Source organism: Ixodes scapularis, unplaced genomic scaffold (genome assembly GCF_016920785.2).
Source record: "Ixodes scapularis isolate PalLabHiFi unplaced genomic scaffold, ASM1692078v2 PGA_scaffold0__279_contigs__length_252992795, whole genome shotgun sequence".
Lineage (NCBI taxonomy): Eukaryota > Metazoa > Arthropoda > Arachnida > Ixodida > Ixodidae > Ixodes > Ixodes scapularis.
The window spans coordinates 123,028,118-123,044,073 of record NW_024609835.1 but is presented as its reverse complement, the minus strand read 5'-3'; positions in this window follow the sequence as shown (position 1 = coordinate 123,044,073).

Below are 15,956 nucleotides of genomic sequence, written 5' to 3'. Positions count from 1 at the left end.
GTAAAATTTCGTAGGTATTGTCTTTCTTTTTGTGAACGGTGATTGATAATGCGCTGACGCAATCCTTCACGTGCTCCTGGATAGCGAGCGCCTCGAGCGATTCCCGTGCATGACGATCGTTGTTTCTGGCAAGAATGGTGCTGCTGTTCAAATCTACACTGCACTGGCATGTCTTCGAATGAGTTGCCAGATGTCCTGCCGCTGCTCCTTTTAGATACGCTGCATGCTCGCGAGCACTGTTATTAATACATCGGCCCGTTTGGCCGATGTAGCATTTCCCGCAAGAAAAGGGACTGTGATAAACCACTCTTAAAAAAAGAAAAGAGTCATTATGACTCTCTTTGGGAGGTATCTGCGCGCTACAGATTTGACTCCTCCACGACTCCAGTTTGTAGAGTCACTTGACTCTTATTTAAAAAAACAGCCCTGCGACTCTCATCTCGCTGGGGTCACGGTAGTGTATGGGCGACTCCAGGTGACTTAGTGAACTGCGACTCTTTAACGACTCCTGTCCAACGGAGAAAAAGTCACAGGACTTCTTCCTGGTAATACCCGTGACTCTGTAACAATAGTTGTGAGTCCCCCGACTCCTGTCGCAAAAGAGTCATGGGAGTGTATGAACGACTCTCCGAAAGATAGTCAGTGCTGACTCTCACTTTGTGTGGAGTATAGCAGCCCTAGTCAAGTGTCAGTTAGTTGAACAAAGGGAGGCATTGTGATCGTTAGGAGACCCCTTGCCCCCTGCAAGGTTCAATCTGAATTTCCCTAAAAAAGGATAGTAACATCAACTGGGTAAAAGTATAAAAGTTGATATGGAAACTTCGATTCCAACTAAAAGAAGCGGTAACATCAATTGTCTGCAAGTGTAAACGTCGAAATGCAGAACTAATATCTTACAATTTCCTTTAATGAAACATGGAGAAATTAATGATGATGGTCTTAACGATGCTGAACTGAATGCTGCTCTAAAATTTATCATGAAACAAAACAGAAGCTTTCAGGACAGCATTTTTTTGTTACATTGGAATTACACACCACAAAAAAGTAAAAGTTTTTTTTAATCAGCAGCTTAACTTTCTATTAGTTTGATTACACTTATCATTTACAATATATTGTGTATGTTCTTTATAACATGTCTGGACTATTGGCAAGAGCTGGTGTGAACCAGCATGTTCTCTTGCTTCATGCCTGCTTTGAGTGGACAGGTGGCTGGCAATAAATTGCAGGAATCTTCAAATTTAGCAATAAAGATAGCTGTTTTGTCTCAGCTCATATCACTGCCATTTTTGCACATGCAACTTCATGAGTCCTGCCATGCAGGTACTGCAAATCAAGCCACAAGTATTTAAAACAATTACTTTATTAGGAACTAATGTGATACATATTGGCTCAAAAGCCTGCTTCGGCTTATCACAGCTGTTTTATCACAATACCTAAACAAATAACATCATAATAAATAATACTAATACATAAAACTGGTTTCATTCTTAGACAATAATGAAAATAAATTCCAATGACAAGTTTTGTGAAGGCTTGCTTTGCCTGATTGGTGTTGAAGGATTAAATTAGAATAAAAATTAATTACAATAAGTTTCCTAAAGGCTTGGTTTACATACTTGCTGTTTTTTTAGTACTTTGTTTTTCTTTCTGCAGTTTCTTCTTTTATTGTTTGGATCCTCAGATCACCAGATACACAAAACAAATCTAACAGAAGTTTGGATACACAATGGAACACACAAACATTTGTATTATAGCTGGAATATTCACCAAATACATATGGAAAACATTAAAGCAGTGACCGTTATTGGTAATTCTTTTTCCTTGTTCTAGGAATGTGCTCCGAGTGCTGTCACAATTTTCGCAGCTCTTACCAAAATCTTTGTATTTTTTTACCCATAAGGTGCTCAAGCGCAAAAAGTGTGCTTCGTCGATTCCCCCCCACATACTGACCTTTCAATACGCTCAGTACATGGCTAATTCCCGAGAGATTTCTGCTGAAAAGTCCAGGACGTCGATTCATAGGTCCTCGCAGACAACGCACATGCTGCCAGATCTCATGGGTGCTTTCGTGTGAAAAGTAACGTCGGGTTCCCGAAAGAATTTACTGGGTCCTGGGAAAAAAAACAATGATACGAAATAAGTTCTGCAAGTCAGACGAAGTTGTAGGTGAGCCAAGTAAAATTGTCGAGGACATGTTAAGTGCCCGCAGTGTCATAGATGGGAAGTCTGTGCAGCAGAGTGAAGGCAAGTGAGGCAGACGCCCGTTGCTGCCGTTCTATATTTCGCTTTCCCCAATTCTAACTTGATTGTGAAGTGTTTCGTACGGAGGAACCAGCGCATCAGGGTGTCTACCAAATTACTGATTTCAAATTTCCTGACTTTTCTAGAATTTCCCTTGACTACTTTGATAAAAACTTCCTGAGCACTTCTGGGTCGAAGGATCATAATTTGGAAACGTTATTCAGCATAGTCGCGCCAATTAATGCGCCACCTTCAAGCTTTGTTCCGCATCGCCGTTCCATTTTCACTGGTCATTTTCCCTGGTGAAGCCAACTTTCGATGATTTCCCTGAGAATTTCAGGTTAGTAGACACCCTGATGATGTATCAGGTTACAGATGGAAACCACAAAATGCAGACCATTGCATTCAAAATTATTTTAGCTATCAGGAGGAACCTAAAATATTACCTCGGAGAGAGATAAAGAGTGGAGGGGTGGGGGAGGCTACTGCTGCTATTGTCTACGTTTTCTTTTAAAAGAATATCAATTTAAGGCTTAAAGGGAACGTAAGTAATAAATCAGTAACTGCACTGAGAGCTCTTGAAGCACAAGGGGCACGGTCCTTACTGATGAAAGAGGGGAGGGTACTAAGTCTCGCTGTACCTGTTCTGCAGCATCCTGCATAAGCTAGGTGCAAGCCTGGGGCTTATCTACTGAGAGTGTCTAGTACAGTCAAAGAAAGCATTATAAAAATTCTTTGCTGAGCAAGCTGCTTCGTTGCTGCAATGAAAAAAGAGTACATTAAGGCAGGGACAAGGAAGGAAGGGAAGACATTTTTTTCTGAATAAACTGGTTGGTAGTGAGCACTTGTTTCTTCCTTTCTCGTCCCTGTCTTATCGTACTTTCTTTTTAGTTGTAACGAAAACAAGCCACGATGGAATTTCGAAAGGGCTAAAAGCTTGCTTTAACATCGGTGTGCATGTGAGGGAACACTTCATGTACAAGGCCTAACAAGGTAGTAGTCATCACAATTTTCCATCTGAGTAACAAAACAATGCATCTCTGCATTACAAAGTATCCTATAACTTTTCGTGTGCTGCACCGATATAGACATCTTTTGCGTGCAGAAATGGCGGTACACCAAAATTAATAGTAATTTGTTTATCATCTTTGCTTAGATAAATGCTACTGAAGTTTGGCAGGAAAGAACCGCCTTCGAATATGAGCCCGAATCTGGTCTTTGGTTTGTTTTAAGTCATGGCCATGAATTCCTAATAAAATATTGAAATAACCAGTTGAGAAGACAGCGGGTGTTACTTACCTCACTTGGTCTCCAGCTTTAAAAAAATTATGTTCACAGATTGCCATAGCGAAACAGATTAATCTTAAACAACCATAGTTACATGTGATTTATCTTTAACATGAGTAGTTACATCGACCGCGCAAACGGAACGGCTTGACCCCGCTCTTGTCCCTTCCCCTATCTTGTTTTCTTTTGCGAGGACCGGCATTGATACGAACAGCGTAGGCCTCGACGACAGCAAACAGACCTTGTTAGTGGTTGTCCGTACCAATTTAATCATAACAGTCTAACCCTCTTATTTAAGAATGCAAACAAGACGATGCTCTCCCCTTGCAAAAAAAAAAGGAATAAAGTAGATTAGAGTATGACCATAGCACCGCTATACTCGCAAAGCCTGCCAGTTCGACGATGGAGTCACAGAGTGCCTGGTGAGAGATTTGGAGCGTGAGGATTTGGTAGCACAGAGCATTAAAGAGCCATTTCTGGGGGAACCTGGACGTGACCACACAGCTTTTGCAGTGGCGAGGACCCAAAACATACTTCTTTCGTGTTTCGCGTCCGCTGCGGCGACTCTTTTCCATTTCGGCGAACGCTTCTCATGGCAATCTGCCAGGTTTTGTCAATATAAAGGAGGCTATGGTACGACACATCCTGGTGCTAGGTAGCGGGGTGCCATCCTGCTGTGTAATCTTTGGGCAGCCCTTAGTCCACAGAACTCTGAGAATGTAGAGGTTATCTATCCTACCTGTGGCATTATCTGCAACTTGCAAATTTCAGTGCTGCATTGGATTGTTTACAGCTTGGCATGCAAGTGAGTCATGTTTTCTTTTTATCCGCAAAACTTTAAAATGGCCTAAATGTTTACCTCGGCAGAAACTGCGCGGTTCGGGGCACAGCCACGCAGACGGCAAGGCGTTGACACCAAGAGGTCCTGTCCTCTTTCCCTCGCTGGCTCTTGTGGTACCCTTGTCTCCGTCGACTGAAAGGAGAATCCCTTCAGTGTCGTGCATACTTGAGCCTCCACTGAAGCAAAAAATGATTCCATATGAACCTACTTGCCATTATAGACCGAAGTTCGCTTCTTCACTCATATTTTCTATTCACCTAATACAGTGGTTTGTTAACAGGAACACACTAGAAGACTCATTCGTAATGCAAGTCCTCCGTAGTAATGAATCATGTTCAAGGTCTAAATAAATAACAAGCATGGGCACTAAAGACACCCTCCTACATGGGTGAGTATTAGTGGATCCAATTCGGCTAACATTTGCGAGGCCTAGCTTGACAACATAATAAATTACATTGTTTCTGGTCACACTAATTTTTTTAGATGCCTTGGCATTAGTTCTGACGTTGGACTGGTTGTGAGCGCGATAATTTAATGTTTGCAACTTCGCCATGGGAACCACGACGTTCTCTCAAAACTAAGTTGCAAGCTTTAAAATAAAATAACAAAAAAGTTCTACCGATGCACGAATATAGTTACCATTCTCTATGCCCGTGCCTGATGGCACCAGTTTCCAGAAAAATCAACAAATACCAAAGTAATGCACGAATTATACATCGTAAAGAGGCCTGCCGACAACCTGATGAACAGTGTATTGAATGCCAAGAACGCATGAACTTTTAAGTTTTCCGTTCACTGCATGGTTCTCTAAAGGCCCGTTCGCACTTTTGCGACCTCTTAAAACTGGGTTCCTAAAAACCTCTTACGGATAAATGGATGGATGAATACGGCTGAGCCCTTTGGATCGGGCGGTAGCTTACGCCACCTAGCCATTTTGTTTTACCATATAAGCTTAGAATATTTAAATGTGAAATCTATATCCACTCCGCAGTGCAAAGAAAGTGAGGCTATGAAACCCCCTTGCCATCAGTGAATAAGAAAATACCTAGTTTTCTCTCGATTTCTGCCACCATTCACTTAATCTTTGCTTGGTAATCTCTACAGTCTTGAAATCCACTCTCCCTTCGCTGTCCCTAAAACCCAATGACTTTTTAAATTTATGTTGTCTTCGGTAGGCATAGGGTGAAGCCCTTTACAGTAAAGTATCAGGTGCTCAGCCGTCTCGTCCTCCTCTCCACAAGCAGTGCACTCTGTATCAATTTCCTGGTACTTCACTCTGTATGTTCTGGTTCGCAGAACACCCGTCCTCGCCTCAAACAGCAATGGGCTTACGAGAGGACACACTGGCGCCATCTAGTGGATAGCAGTGTAAACTTCGCGGTCCGCGATATTTACTATTTCTCTTGCGCATTATCCATTCTTTCATGGCTCGAAAAGCTTTTGTCAACGTTATAAACAGCCTTTCTTATAGGTATTACGCACGTTTTACCTCGGAAATCCCGCCAAACCTTCGCTCTTGTAAAATGCAGTTCCAGGGTCACCGCATAGATGGCGCCAGAATGCCAGTGTGTTCCCCCGTCCTAAGAAATTTTAAGAAGTTTTAACAGACCTTGTCTCCCTCGGTCGTACTTAGTTTCAAGAGTGTGAACGGGCCTTAAGACTCATGTTTTTGCCAACTGTGTTCATTTTCTTTGAATCTTGGAAAGTGCTTCCAAGATACCAGTGCCCATGCATCCTGCCGAAGTTTCTGGTGCATGCTCGGGACACCCTCGGAAGCTTCTGCTGTTGACTTTGGAAACCTGTGGACGCACACATACTGCAGCTCCATCCTTCAGTCAAGGCTACCCGCTTGTGCTTGCACAGCTTTCGCAGTTAGTTCATGCTGGGGCAAGACGAGGTATAGTGCCATTTGCACATTCAAGATAGCAAAACCCACCACATGCCGTCTCCGAGCGGCATGATGATGATACCCACGAGCTATTTCGCGTATAGTCTATAGACCCTATATAATGCACGATGCTGAACCTGCCAATTGCTGCATAGTTTCGAGCCGGGTAGGTGGACATGCAGCAAGGCACGCACCTGCAATTGCATCCACTCTGGCAGGTGTAATGGGCTTCCTTCCCACAGCGCCATACTTTGTCACGCCTTGAAGGTTGGATTGTCACACTCCTATTGACCAGGTCCTCGCCCTTGCAGAGGCACCGGGCCAACAGGATCAGCAGCGCGAGTCAAACTTGGCCTTACCTATCGCCCAGTCAAATTTTTCTTCTGGTACGGAAACCCCGCCTTCGAGGTAACGCTGCAAGTGTAAAGATAATCATAAATAAACAGGTGCTCAAGCTAGTTTTAGTACAGGTATACTGCCTGGACGTATTCCCCACTGGTGAAATTGCCATCCTGTTCCTCCCATGTACTAAGAGTTGTCCCAAGGGAGCAACAATGATGTTACAAAACCGAAAGTGTCATGCTGTAGAAAGTCTGCAGTTGGTCTTCAAACCTCTGGTGAATAAAACAAGCAGGCACAAGTGCCGCTGTCGTCATGGCGTCCCGACTTGGGACTGTGAAGTGATTATAGACTGTCGAGGCACCGAAAAGAATGGTGCGGCAAACACACCGGATGGCTAACCCCGCCTAAAACCCCTTGATGAGTTTGTGCTATAGTTTCGTAAGTAGCATCAAAACGCCTGAGCAGGAGGCCCGTGCAGCACTTTGAAGCGAATGGCAGTGTGGCCCTGAAATGAGACGCACCTGAAAGTGAGCGACAGCCCAGCCCTCACTCGTGGCACGTGTCTCTTGCTTTCAGACAATTACGGCTGGACCAGGTGTAAGCGATTTACCGAGCAGCGAGACGAGCATCGGCGACAGCGACGGAGATTTCTCACTGTCGCTTGTAACGCTGCTCCGTTCTTGAATTTCTAGAAAACATCACTCATTGCATTGATCGCTTGCTCCTCTCGCTTTCATGCAGTGTGCCTCGTCGTGCGGCTGAGCGATAGCAAAAAGGGTCGCCATCGCTTGTCTCGTCGCTCCCTTCAGGGTTGTCGGCGCTAGCAAAAATGTGAAGTGTGAATTTTATGTAGGGCTTTGTCCATGCCGGCTTTCAGACTGCTGGCAGAACTTCGGGTTTCATTGAGATACGACCACATGATTTCTCACTTTGCTTATGTACTGAGGAGGAAAGCTGAGGAGGAAGTAGTTCAAAAATCAGTTCATACTCTCTTCAAGAAAGTTGTTCGAAACACGTCGTTTTCTGTTGTTTTTTTGGCTGTCTACAGTGCCGTCCGACGGCACTCCACCCGCGCCTACAAGTGCCGTCCGAAAGAAAGTCGAACAGCACGTGTATCCCTGGGGAGGTCGTTAACCAACCCCCCGCCAACAATCATACAGCCTCGCGGCGATAGTATGCGGCTCCTAATTACAAAACTATTAGCCTACTTGGCTCCGTTGCACATGCCGCTTCGCAGCGTCTAGCCCCTCTGTCACATACCAAGCCCCGCTGTCCCCCTAGTACCTCCGGAAAGGAATGCCTATACCATTTTGTTAAACAAATTTTCGTCGACAACATCCATCTTTTCCTTTCAGTGTTAATAATAAAAAAAAAAAAAAAAAAAAAAGTAAATATCGCCAATTGCCTCGACGAAACAAAATGTTCGAGAAAAAGATTTAAAAAAGTAAGCCCACACTGTGGATCGAACCCGGGTCCGCTGCCTATGAGGCGAGCTACGCTACAACTTCTAAAAACTCGTTTTGACAATTCGCTTTACACTAGACATTCGGACGGCACATGAAGGCGTGAGTGGAGTGCCATTGCACGGCACGTGAACGTTCTGCAAGAGTGCCGTCGGACGGTAATCGACACTACATTATATATATATATATATATATATATATATATATATATATATATATATATATATATATATATATATATATATTATTTTTTTTGTAACTACTTAATGCGCGTTTTTTCCCACAACCTTCACAATGAACTACAGCCAGAGGGCTAGCAAATAAGTGAAACATATACAGCATTTTGTATGAAAGTCCGTGCCCTAGTAAGAAAAGAACTCTTTATACTCGTCGCAAGCAACATCATCAATACAGAGAATCAAACCTGAATTCGAACCCCCTGTAGTGAAAGCAAACGGAGTGCAAATATGAGCGCTAGCACGTAACGGGCACCTTTAGCAGTCATGGGTTCCGCGAAACACACCGCCTAGTTAGGTGGTACCAAAATGCCACCCGATTTGTAGAACTCGTCTTGTCCACCGATCCACGAGATAAAGCCCCCGACACACTTACAAAGTGCCCCCCCCCCCCCCCCCCCCCCCCCCGCCGGCTTCGGTGGGACCTTCGCCTCTGTTTGCGTTCCCGCAATCTGACTGCACGCTTAGTGACAGGTCGGTTCAGGGACTTCTTTGGGAAAAGCTCGAAGGTCATCCAATGCGGAAAGCACGTGTGCAACAGGGAGGCGCACACGTTCGCCTTCACACTTCCTGCACGCACACACAAGGGCAAGTCACAAACGCTCCGAAAAGAAAGCACTGAAAAAGTAAAACGAATGGGCGAGTACTGACCAAGTAGACTCGAAACCACAGCTGGTTCCATGGGCATGCCGGCACCTGGGACACGTTTTTTTTTTTTTTTTTTTTTGAAGAACGTTCTTCGATGTTTCTTCGAAAGCATAAAGGCCTGAAACCACCTGAAAGTTTGGAGCTTGCTTTGTTTTTGATTTTGGTTACGGTGGCGATGGTGATACGGCGACGTTCGCTGGTTCTGACGGCTGTGGTTACGGCGAAACCCATTTGATGCAACGTGAATGTTCCTGTTTTAGTCGACATACATTAGAACTTTTAAACGTAAAAAATTTTGTTTTAACATTTATTTAATTCTTTGTGATGAAGTATGTTGGTTGTCTACTAAACTGAAGCTTGGTCTGTCTCAGCTTCGTTGTGTGCTAAACTGTAGGTTGGCCTGGTTCAGCATCGTTTTATTTCAACATGGCGGCGACAATCGTTCTCTGTGCGTGCTCTGTGTCGTGCTTAACCTATTTTCTGTGCATTAATTGTCCTGTTATCCACCTCCTGCAATCCACATCAGCCGCAAGCATGCTATCTAAGTATTGTGTGCCCGCTGGAAAGAATATGCAGTCTTCTCGGAAGCAAGGCTGCAACTAGGGCTGCTCGGATCGTGGCTTGGACGTCGTCGTCTCCCACGAACCGCGTCCGCGGGCCTCACGTCGTTTGCTTGGTTCCTTTACGTTTGCGGCGATGAATCCCCCCAGCCTTGGACTCATCCCTACAGGAGCTAGCTGGTGAAAACAAAAATCTACGACAACGCGGCGTCTTTGGAATGCGATTACTACGATCAGTGGCTCTTAAAACCTCAGTGCCCCCCTTAAATTGTGAGCTCTGTGTGTCTGTGTAGGCGTTGTAAAGAGAGCTCTTCGGTGTGAACGCGCTTACCTTCAAAGTGTGCAAACTCTTCGAATAGTTATTCAACAGGCGGCGCTGCGAGACGCGAGCCTTCGGCGTTGCTTCAACTCGCAATGTGGCTCTCAAAATGGGCACTTATACTCCTTGTCATACATAGCGTGCAAAGCTGTCAAAGGCACTGAAGTGGTGCGCATGAAAATACAGAAAAAAACTGTGTTCCTCCGCGCGTTTCGTGGACGAGTGGTTGCGCTGCTCGGGCGATATGGACGTCTCGGCGGCACTGGTTCGAACCCACAAACGCGCAAAGTTTTTTTGTTCCTTTTTCTTTTGTAGACATATTTTTTGTGCAAGAATGTGCGCATTGCCAAACTGCATATTTCAGTTTCTTATTTCTCTATGCTTTTTATTTATAAGTCACCGAGAGGCCACATTTCTACCATCTGCTCTGCCGCTTTGCTAGTGTTATTGGCCTTTAGCACCGAGTTATATTTTTTCTTTCGTGCAGCGTGGAATGAGGAATCGCACTGATAGCAGGCTTGTCCCAAACTTTATAATAGGACGTTAATCGAAAATAGTTGTGGCCTGTACAGTTTATTTTGAAATAGATGTCAAGGGTAGGAATCCACCCACCTCTCGGGGTACTTGCGATGCACCTTCAGGCGAATGGCGTTGTGTGTGAATTCGGCATGCTTGACGGTCTCGTGCTCAAAACTTCTACATTGCGAGGTCTTCGCTTCGGGGACGCCACCTTGCCAGATAGACACTGCGCCTTGTACTTCACGGCAGTACGGGCGCACACTCCGGTGTCGTTACTGACCGTCTCCAGAATTTCATGACCGACTTCTCCGGGAAACGCGTTCTTGTATTCGTGTACACGTTGGCGACCACCTCCTTGCACTTTTTCATGGTCTTCGCACAACGAAACTTAGAAAATATCCGAGCAGGATAAGTACTTGAGCTTGCTGCGTAAGACAGGTTAGTGGAGACGTCACCATCTCAGATAAGGCAAAAAAATTACTTGAACAAGGACCAGAATTTGCTTTGCCACCTCGGCTGCAAGTCATTGACAAGGTGGCCCTTGTCAGAAATATTGCATCCAAGGCTGATGCTGAAAACGCTGCTCAGATAATCAACGAGGGAATCGACTGCATCGCGAGCCAAAGAAGCTCAGGAACAGCAGGTATGAGCTTTCGTCCCATAATACAGGAGCTAATTAGCAAAGATCTTAATTTATGCGTTTCCGACAAAAGAAGGCGGGTTTGATGTCCTAGATTCAGCCACACACAAAGAGAAAGCTTCTGCAGCCAATTCAAAGAACTTCATTGACTTGGACGCAAAAAGAAAGAAAAAAAGCTAAACAAGTAGTTCCATAGCCTCCTCTATACGGAGAAAGCCTGGCGCGTCGCGTGAAAAGACGGCCGCCGTAAATGGGAAAGGAGGGGCGGAGAAACGGGAGCGGAGAGAACCTTGCCCGCTAGCGCCACAAAAGAGCGAGCGGCCAAACGCAGAAACAATCTTTTTTTTTTTTTCCTTTTTTGTCGTTATCGTGGAGAGGAGAAACTCAACGTCCACCCTTTCCCGTTTCTCCCTGCGCCCTTTCGAATCGCCGCGCCCGTTTCTCCCGGAGTACGAAAACAACGGTGACGAAAACACAAAAAACAAGCGTGGTTCAGGGAGCGGCCGCTCACGACCCAAGCGCTCGCTGTCTATGTCTGCCCTTTCTGCTCTGCGCTACCATATTTGTCACCGTTCGGCGCGCTCCTCCTCTCCTTTTTCCTGCGGCCGCGCGCTCTATGGCTCCGTCGTCGATGTGCCAGGCTTTCTCCGTATAGAGGAGGCTATGGTAGTTCTAAAGCCCCTTGATAATAACAACCTGAACAGTCACTGCACAAAAATAAGAAAAACAAAAAAAAAAGACAACTGCAAGTTTTTTTTTTTTTCTCTGTGAAAACACACAAAGAGGGCATGCCGTTTCGGGACATTTTGTCGGTAAAAGAAACCTGGCAAATCAATCTGTCGGCATTTCTATCTAATCGCCTACCCTTGATACAATCGGATAATCCATACAAAATCAAGAATTCGGAACAATTAATTACGTATTTTCAAGAAAATGGAGCCGGTGTCACATCTGGATTTTCAATAGATATTCAAGACATGTACTATTCGATTCCGCACACAAACCTGATGGTAATTCTCTGCTCTACCATTGAGAAGCAAGGCACCACAGCTTTTCAGAACGCCGCAGGAATAAATGTAGACAACTTTTAAAAACTATTAGGTGTATATCTAAACTTGACTGTGGTAGTATATTAAGACCAACAAATAATGCAAAAAAGCGGAGTATGTATTGGATCTCGGGTGGCGCCGCAGCTATGTGATCTGTACCTGGCGGCATGCGGCGAGATCATCGAAAACAACTTGAAACATACAAGCGTCAAGGCGATTTTCGATATGTAAACGACTTCTTAATACTAAGTGCTGCGGAAGTAGATGACAAGATAAGCGGATACAGAAATACAGTTCTTGGATGCTTCAAAGAGAGTTTCCTTGACTTGGTTTTCAATTATGGATCACCTGTCGACAAAAATATTAAATTCCTAGACCTCACTCTGACTTTCAATCAAGGACGCGTGTGCTGGAGGTACGAAACCCGGTCAGCAAAACGGTTTCTGCCGTTCACATTTGGACACTGCAGAAAAACCAAGAGAAGTGTCGCAAGCACGGCTCTAATCTCTGCCTTACACAAATCGAGTGAACATCAAATAAGGCAAAGTTTTGAAAAACAGATGTAACGAGGTTAGGGATATCCAACTAGTATCATAGTATCCGTCTGTGAGAGCATCTGCAAAATCTTGAAGCGTACAAGGCCGGAAAACGGAAACGCAGACAAAACTCGAAGAAAGATCACGGTGCTACCTTACATTCACGGGAGTACGCACAAATTGAAAAACATTGCCGCAAGAAATGACGTTCAAGTAGTATGCTCCGCGCCCAACAAAGCCTACTTCATGTGCAGTGAAGTGAACCGAAAAAGAAAGAAAAATCCTGCAACACGGCCCACAGAACGCAGTATCTCCCATGCGCAACAGGAGTGGTGTTTCACATTCCCCTTTCTTCTGGGAAATGCTACATCGGCCAAGCAGGCCCATGTATCAACGAAAGAGCCGGCGAGCATGCAGCGTTCTCGAAAAGGAACAGCGGCAGGACATCTGGACGCTCGTTGGAGGATATGCCCGTGCAGTGCAGATTTTAACAGCACCACCATTCTTGCCAGAAACAAAAATGACGCGAAATGCTCGAAGCGCTCGCTATCGAGGATCACGCGAAGGATTGCGTCAGAACCCCATCAATCACCGTTCACAAAAAAGAAAGACAATACCTATACTCTGTTTCATACTTGGCGTGCAACGCTGTCAAAGCTGCTGGAGCGAGCGCGTGGCTTCATCTATGGTTTTGTTTGCGCGAGAACGCGTGCAAATGATCAACGAGATCAAGCCCCATGCTCGCGCCAGTAGCTTTGGCAACGTTGCAAACTAAGTATGAAACAGAGTATACGAAATGTCACACCCCACACAACAACAGCACAAGCTTGTGGCGGGTTAGTTTAAAAAAAAATAATAATTTTAGGGAATTCTGTGTAAACGCTTTGTACATTTTTGTATAAGTGTAAATATCGGTAGTGATCTTTATTAGTGGAATAGGGTAATTTATATAATAGGTTTATCGTGCTCTACTCGGGACTCTAAATGAAAGAGGAAACGCGCAAGTTTACACTAAAACATCGTTGGTAGTCAGTTGTGTGTCCTATCCTGTCTGTTCGTTATTCGTGTTCTAGTTTAATTATAAAGTTCAAGCTGATATATTTACAAGATTAATCCAAGACGACCATTTCAGCCGTACGCGAACAGCACAAATAGAAAAACAAACACTAGAATAGAAATACTGGCTACGACCGGCCATGGGGGAAAACAAACACATGGCTTGGAACCGCATTAAAGCGGCTTGATTAATTGGCTTTCAAATAATTAAAGCATGAGCGTTTACCTTTTACTAAGAGATTCATCCCCTGAGCCGTTTAATATAATCTCAGAGGTATGACATTTCTAAAAAAAATCACCATGCTGGGAATATTGTTTATTGCTTAGGTGGTCACCGAGAAAGCCTAAGCAATAAACCTTTTCAACGTACGGAATGTACGTTGAAAATGACCAGTATAAAAGACGGAAATGGAGAGCTCGGAAGTAGTGATCGGGTTCGTGTGCTGTTGTATTGATGTTTGTATATATCGTGTAACTGTATGCGCTCAATGTATACATTCAGCTAATGTTTGTAGTATGCGTAATGTGTCTATATGTCTGTATAATAATGGTTCCCGAAGCGCATTGCTGGCGTTAGAATAATAAATTATTTTTTGTGGAACATGATTTGGGCGGCACCTAGCGCCACCTAGCCTTGTTACTTGTAATTACTCTGCTTGACCCTGGCATCTGGTGGCAAGCGCTTTCACCTTCTTTCACGCTATGCGATAAATTGTGGTTACCGTGCGCAACAGTGGATTCGAGTTTGTTCTTTTGAGAGCGGCTTTTGGTTTCGCGAATCGGTTTACCATTTCTCCGTAATGTGTGGTTGACGAAGGAATTGTGACTCGAGGAATAGCAAAGGTAAGACGTAAAGTGCGCGAACTGGGTATCGGTTGTCTCCCTTTAACATCGCAGTGCTGACGACGAGAAGACTGAGTTACTGCTTTTGAAACGCAGGTTTCTTTACCTGCTGGGGGGAAGCTGGCTTCGGAAAAAAACACAGTCGTCGGAAAGCTCGTGTTACGATTTTATCTGCTGCTCCTCTCGTGCCGTATAAGAAACGTAGCGTCCTCGTTAAGCCTTATTTAGCTCGATTCGCTTGATTCGGGGCCGCCATAATGAGATGCAGGCAACGGAGGAACTTTGCTCCCCTTCTTCAGGGACGAAACTTTCTTCCTTTCTGAAGGAACATAGGTTACAAGACCGTTCCTTCGTTTAGGGAGGACTACAGACACCCTTTTTTGTTAATTCAGTGTTAATTGACTCATGTATGGAAGATTTTCTAAATGTTTGGTTGCCTAAATTGAAAACAATCCTCGTTAAAATTTCCTTCCGAGTTTGAAAGAGGACGACGAAGTTCAGACCTACAAACGACGAGGAAAAAGTGAGGAGTGAAAGGCGGCCGGCAAAACAGCAGCATGTTTGGCCAGCATCTAAGCCCCAGCCTTTCAAGCAAGATGCCAAAGTTTCATCACCAACAGTTATCTTATTTAATTGGAAAAATGTCGGCCGACGGAGCTCTCGAATACATGGTGCTATAGGGCGCAAGAAACCAAAAACGGGCGAAAATGGGCCCCATTTTACCATTCAAAATTTCACAAAATTACTTATGCCTTTTGAATTAGATAACGGTTGCTGCTGAAAGTTTGACATCTTGCTCAAACGGCTGGGGTTACGTTCTGAAAAAGTTTGAGCTCTCCGCGATGTCTAAGTCATTTTTGTGGTTCGAAAAGCCGGGATGGATTTCTAAGAAGTACCCTATATATAACACCATCATAAATTGGGAACCGTGTAATTCGGCTCCAGTGAAAATAGACTTATTATTAAATTAGCCAAGCATCGAGGAGAATGCTGAGAGTGTAATTCTACGCTCCGTGCGCGCTGACCTTCGCCGTATAAGAGTTTGGAAGTTACAAATCATAATAAGGCTTTCCCGAATTCGCGTGCATGACAAGATTTGTTTTAGGCGTTTGCTTGAGTACAGTTACTGCTGCGGACGCCAGCACGTGCAGTGCGTGTAGCATGCACCTTGTTGCTTGGGAAATTTAATCAAAGGTGACGCTGTCTGCTTTTGCGTGCACGGCGATCCACTCTATAGTATTACAAAGACTTTGCCGTGCCGACAATTATCGCGTTCAATTAGGCTTAGGAGTGGCCAGAGTCGAAAGACTATCTAAAAAAATGCGGCGAGGTCATTATTCATGCTTTGTGATTTAAGTGAGAAAAGGCAAAGCGAAAGCATCCTGCGCACCTTTCATTGCTGACTAACGCGGTCGATAAAAAAGCTTTTATGACATATTAGTTCGAAAGCGAGCGGTGCTTGCTCGCAGGTTCACCGCCATGTTTCCC